Here is a 6,519-nt window from a genome sequence, read left to right as displayed (position 1 = left end):
GGACTCTCTTCTTCCAAACACCATTTCCATAAGTCTTCCAATGCTGCACTGGAGAGAGGCTCCTGCACATAATCTGATGCAACCTTGAAGTAACTCTTAGGTTGGGGTATCCTGTTTTTGAGGGCATCCATGGTTTCTCCACTTGGATAGCCTGAGAAATAAAGGGTTGACTCATTTTGCTACAATCTTCTTTTCTCAAGCCAAGTTCTGGGAATCTTTCCTCTATTTCCCGAAGAAGATTAGTAACTCTACCGAGGAATAACAAATTGAAAGAGACTTGAAGTGTTTTATTCTTGCCAATCCCTTGTCCTTGGATAATCGCTCTGATGAACAGGTTTTCACTGAGATTGTGTGCTATGTGTTGCCATTTGTTGAGAAGACAGTGGCACCTTGGTCTAAAGTCTTGGCTAAGTTGAAAACAGTTACTACTTCTGGAACATGGACTAGCTTGATCCTCCAAGCAGCTATGACACCAAAACTTCCTCCTCCACCTTCTCTAATAGCCCAGAATAGATCTCTTCCCATTTATTCTCTATCAAGAATTTGACCATTAACGTCAACTACATGAGCATCAATAACACTATCAGCAGCTAGCCCATATTTTCTTAACATGGTACCAAATCCACCACCACTAGTGTGTCCACCAATTCCAGCCGTTGGGCAAATCCCAGCTGGAAATCCAAGGTTGGAGCTTTCTGAGCAATTCAATAGTACAATTCACCAACGGTTGCACCGGACTCGATCCATGCTGTGTTATCTGTAGTGCTGGCATGAATTGATCTAAGATTGTTTAGACCCAGTATGATAAATGGAACTTCAGATATGGAGGATAGTCCATTCATAGTCATGGCCGCCACTCCGAATTGTAACTTGTAGTCCAGTTTGCTTGCAACATACTACTGTGGATTGTACGAGGGAGTAATCTAAGTGTGTGATTATAGCCAGTGGTTTTTGAGTCGAAGAGGTTAGAAATCTAAGGTTTTGAATGGGAGATTGCAAGAGAGATTCATATGAAGGATTGCTTGGGACGTATTGCACACTTGATGTGGGGATGTTGGAAAGGAATTTATGAGAAAGGCATTGAAGAAACTGTTCAGGAATTAGTTGAGTATTTGAATAAGTAATTAAAAGGAAAAGGGAAAAAATTGCAAGAATTTTAGTGATTTCTGTCACCATTGTTTGGATTTTGGTCACACGTTTATGCAAGTTCTTGATTTGGGAAAGATAAACAAACTTTCCTAAACATAGCATAATTAAGTAAACAAATACAAGACTATGCAGCATTTGTGTGATAATGTACATTACGGTTGACGCAATGATTCTCTTGGTCCTTGTGAAGGGGAAGTTTTTAAGTGTGTTTGTGCAAACGAATCAAACTTCTTGCGAGCGCTAGTGAGTTGGATTAATTAAAGCTTGACTGAAGCTAGGTTAGCATCGAGTTTGAGTCAAATTCAAACCGACCAAATCGAGTTCAAACACAGGAAAACTCTCAGTTCGTTAACTCGTGAAAGATGAACTTACCTAGCATCCCGTTTCATATGCTGTCTATGTTCTATAGACTGAGAACTAATATTGAAAATGGTCCAGAAATTTGGTATTGATTTTAGAACTTGTTTGTTCTATTAGATTGGCGAGTACCGAGAATTTTTGTTTTCAAATTACAAAATTTCTTGAAATACAGGATTAGGTATCTGCTTGCTTGGAGAAGCTGCATAAAAAATTGCCAGTTCAGAACGATTAAAGGAGATTAATGGTCCAGATATCAAAATATTGCGCCTCAAATAATTTTCTAGTGAATGGTTGGTCTTGATGAATTGCATGCTAAGTTATTTACGTTACTGAGAGTATGTATATTCATTCTTATAGGTATTGGTACACTCTGATTTTGAGACTCCCAAACATGTATTAAAAAAGACTATAACGCTTGAGATTTTAGAAAATTGCGTAATTATATATTCTAAAATAGGGTTTGATGTAACAATTATGAATATTAATGGTAAAGATTCCAGATTACAAGAGCATTACCTTCAAGATTAATTTGGACTAATGGCTAAATAGGTTGGAGAAGACGTAAAATTAATTGCATAGAACTAATAAAAAAAAAAGACATCTTCAAGAAAGGAAGTTGATGATACCAACAAAAGAATAATTCAACTAGAAACAAAATTTTTTTTGGAACACAAAAGAAAGGAATTTTTAAAAAGATCCACCAGAACATTTGCATAGTGCTAAATCAACAAATGGAAAGAAAAGGGACAGGCATATGTCTAGAAATGCCAAAGTTCAACAAGTCAATGTATCATTCTTCAAGAAGACAAACTTTTATGACCATACCTATATATGGAGGAAAGGGCAAACTTGTGTAAAATTTAGTCAATTATGTTTGGGGTTTTTTGGTGGAAGATGCACGTTTTTGTAGCAAACATAGAAACACTGGCAGATGAATCTGTCGTGGTCTTTACATTTTCCCCATCCTTTAGGGTGCAATCTTGCGCAGAACTGGTCACAATGCGGTTGCTTGCAGGCAAATGGTGGCCTAGACAGCATTTCCTCCTTGCACACTAGGGCCAATCTGCAACTTCTACCTGTGTGATCATGGCAAATCGCATCATAATGTGCATACAGAAATAGAATAATATAATTAGAATGTTATTATGTGTCTTTTTTATGTCTTAAATCTCATTGTTTAGTTTTTCTAAAAAGAAAATTGAATCTACCTGTATAGAGTGACATGAAAAGAATGGCCATAACAAGTACAATTCTAGCAGACTTCATCTTCAATGAGAGAAACTTTGATGGTTGGGAATGAAGGACAAAATAGAGATAGACAGTCTAGTGTATCAATTGGACAAGATACTGTACACTTTTTGTGTTGTAGGTTCTTGAAAACTTACTCTTCATTAATTAGAAGGCTATATATAAGGGAACATTTGGTACCTTAGAAAAATGCACCATGGTTCATAACCAAGATGAACCTGACATTAAGAATTAATAATTCAGTAATGTGGACGCATTCAATTTCAGTAATTGTTGCCTAAGGTGTGTAACGGAGAAATAAAACAGCCCACATGAGAGTTGGTAGACAATTGTGCGAGAATGCAATGAAATTTCTGGTCTTCTTTTCAATGTATCATTTTCGTTTGGGCAAATTACACTTCATTCCCCTGTGGTTTAGTGTTTTTTCACAGAACCCCCATATGGTTTCAAAAACTATACACAACCCCCTCATGGTTTGAATTAAAGTGCCAAAGTGACGGAAATGGTCATTCGTAACGGAACTTTTAAAATGTCGAAATTACTCTTATAAATACATGACATACTAACCTCGTATGATTTTATATTTTACCTTATAACCCTTTTATGGTTTAATGCTTTATCACATAACCCCCTTATGATTTTCAAAATATACACATAACCCCCATTAGTTAATAAATATTTTTTAACTTTACATAAAGGTATTTTGATATTTTAGGTGACTCCGTTGCGAATGATTATTTCTGTCACTTTGACACTTTAATTCAAATCATAAGGAGGTTATGTATAACTTTTGAAATCATAAAGGGTTACGTAAAAAATACTAAACCACAGGGGAGTAAAGTTTAATTTGCCATTTTGTTTTGGTATAAATATATAGCCCCACTTATTGTGTGCTGCTAATTTCAAATATTCTCTTCTGAGTTCTAATTCTCAATATCTAAGTCTGCCATTACTCATGTCCCACACTCGAAATATATCATGCACGCCCATAATCTTTTGATATTTTCATTAAGGAAAAAAAAAAAATTCCAGATGCTGTAGAATTGAAGGTTACAGACGACTCTCAGCCACTAATTTTCCTGTTATCCATCCTATCGCCTTGTCTCTATGTTCTGAGTTTTTCTATCCCCTGTTTTATGTACAATTTTATAAATCTTAAGTAATACAAATTAAGAATTAAAAGAGTGTTAATATATATTGGTAACTTTCAGAGTTACTGTGTATATGATATAATTAGAATCCTTTTAGTGACACTATTGAATTCCACAGTTAACAAAATAAAAGTTGCTTGAGCGAGTAGTGGCTTTCATCACACATCAGTTACAAGTCAAAAAAGGAAATTAATGGGAACAGTTAAACTCATTTCCTATGGACAACTACTACCAAATAAAATAATAATAACTTGTTGCTATCTAAAATAATTAAAGATGCATTGATTTGCTATAGAAAAGTAGACTCTTCAATATTATCTTTTTTTGGACCATTTAGTTTTCCTTTTTCCCTTTTTTTTAAAATTTTTTTTTTTTTGATTAGGCCATTGGTTTCATTTGCTTGTGTTTGTTAAGATTTACATATCCCATTATCATTCTCGAAACTTTATGGACAAAGAAAAGAACAAATATTGGTCAATTAATACAATCCCGGCCACAATTCATGATCTCATCCATTGGTATATATATCCTTATTGATTTTCTTGGAGTTACAGTTTATTCCAAATTATTTATGTTTAAGATAAATTTAGTATCAGGAACAAAACATTGAACATAATTTTTTTTTTAATTTTTACACAAAAATCGTATGAGAAAATTGAAGTAAAGATACTAGTAGCAAGCAGGAAAAAAAACTGCCATAGTCATTGCTGGCATGGGCACTATCTTCTTAGTGCTCCTAATGTTGCTAGGAATTGCACTCCAAATAAAATTGATAACAATAGAGCAAAAATCCACAATACATGCTAGACAGAATGGATATTACAGTTATGCACTTTCAGGCATTATATGCTGAGTGGATAGCTAGGAACAACCCTCAGATGTCTAGCCCTGGTAACTACAAGCTATGTTTTCAGACTCGGCCCGGGAATCGACTCGGCCGAGCTTAAGGGTCCAGGGGTCAATGGGTTCGATCGGGGTCAATAGGGGTCGAACCGAATGACGTCATATATAGATTATATATATATATATATATATTCCTGCAAATCAAATTTATAAAATATAACCAAAGAATCCAATCATCTAAATTTATATCCAATTCACCAAATTCATCCAAACTTACAAAATTTATAAAATAGAAATCCCATACATGTTTAATCCCTGACAAATAGCAATCCAAATAAGGTAACAAGCTCATGTTCAAATGCTTGATAAATATCAATCTAAATAAAACAACACGTTCAATTTCTAAACCAAAGAACTATCTAAGCCATTCTTTATCTTCATCTTCATCTTCATCACCCTTTTCTCCAATTTCATAACTTTCGATATCGATGTCATCAAGATCATCCTCATCATCAAGCTGCACATTAAAAACTACAGAAGACTGAAGAGACATTGAGGTAGGAAATTACACTAAAGACTACTGCTTTATTGGACCACAGGACATTAAAAACTGCATTAAATGGTTGTAGCATATTATTCTACCATTTATGTCCATGGTACTAGTACGGCTGATAATTGTATCCATCAGCCTTTGAGGTAGGAAACACATAAGTTGGTCAACAAAACTACAGAAGAGACTCATTCATGTAACAGACATTATTAACTTTTGATCCAGTGTATTCTCAAAACGAAAAGATAACTATTCGCTTGGACTGTGTGATCATTATCAACTTAAAAATTCTTGATCCAGTGTATCCAACCAGTTTGCACTGGTACTGATGCTATACCAGAGAAACGTGAAGGGACATATAAGCATGGTTGTGCGAATTATAACCAGTAAATGGTTAACCCAGATGGAACAGACAAAGAAAAGTAACCAATCATCAATGGAAGAAACTTGAAAACAAGAAGAGACAATCAAATTCAAAATTTCAGATTCTCTAATAAGGACGTGATATTCTCACCCATAATATCCAAATCCCAAATGCCCAGCATAATAAATAAAAAAAATACTGAAATTTTAGTCACAGATCAACTTCAACATAATGAATTAGCCATCTTCACGACTGGTTTAGATTATAAAAATTACCAGATTTAGCTTCGGTTCACCAGCGTGTTAATTACTTGATTGAACCTTGAAATCTGAAGAAACTGGTGGTGTTGCGGCAGTGGAGGCTAGAGATTGAAGGACAAGTGACTAACGGCAACCTTGATTAAGCGACGATCGGTGAATCTCAAATGCCAGCGGTGGAGGCTTTTAGATTTTAGGGTTATTGGAGCTGAAGAAAAAAGGAAGAAAAGTACGGAAAGAGAAGCAGGGGAGCTGACCCCAAGTTTTGATAATTTCGTCTCTTTTTTAGTTGGTCAGTCCAACTTTTGACTGAAAAAAAAAGGCAGAAAGGGCAAAAAAAAAAACCGGGTTTGATCAAATTATCCGGTTCACCGGTCAAACCCGGTTGATCAAATGACCGGGTTTGACCGAGTTTTTAATATCCGAGTTTTTTAACTAGCTGGACCGGATGCCTGGCCGGTTCCCGGTTCGACCGGCCGGTCCGGTCCGAGTCTGAAAACACAGACTACAAGTTGGAAATCATGTACCTTGATAGCTATATTGCTCCCCAAAAATCTCTCTGGAGTAATAATCCATGACAATGTTCTGTGATTGACA

At 35.4% G+C, this 6,519-nt stretch overlaps 1 long non-coding RNA gene across 1 annotated transcript; it reads right to left on the bottom strand.

Annotated features, from left to right (window-relative positions):
* Positions 1–5,013: 5,013 nt before the first annotated feature.
* On the bottom strand, positions 5,014–6,204 carry LOC140010341 (uncharacterized). The gene is made up of 2 exons (XR_011817624.1): positions 5,941–6,204; positions 5,014–5,268 (listed from the first exon to the last, which is right to left on the bottom strand). It is a non-coding gene; the product is annotated as an uncharacterized lncRNA (long non-coding RNA).
* Between the last annotated feature and the right edge of the window lie 315 nt (positions 6,205–6,519).

This window comes from Coffea arabica, chromosome 7c (genome assembly GCF_036785885.1).
Source record: "Coffea arabica cultivar ET-39 chromosome 7c, Coffea Arabica ET-39 HiFi, whole genome shotgun sequence".
In the NCBI taxonomy this organism is placed as follows: Eukaryota; Viridiplantae; Streptophyta; class Magnoliopsida; order Gentianales; family Rubiaceae; genus Coffea; species Coffea arabica.
Note: the sequence above shows the minus strand (reverse complement) of the source record. Positions and strands in the feature narration are given on the sequence as shown.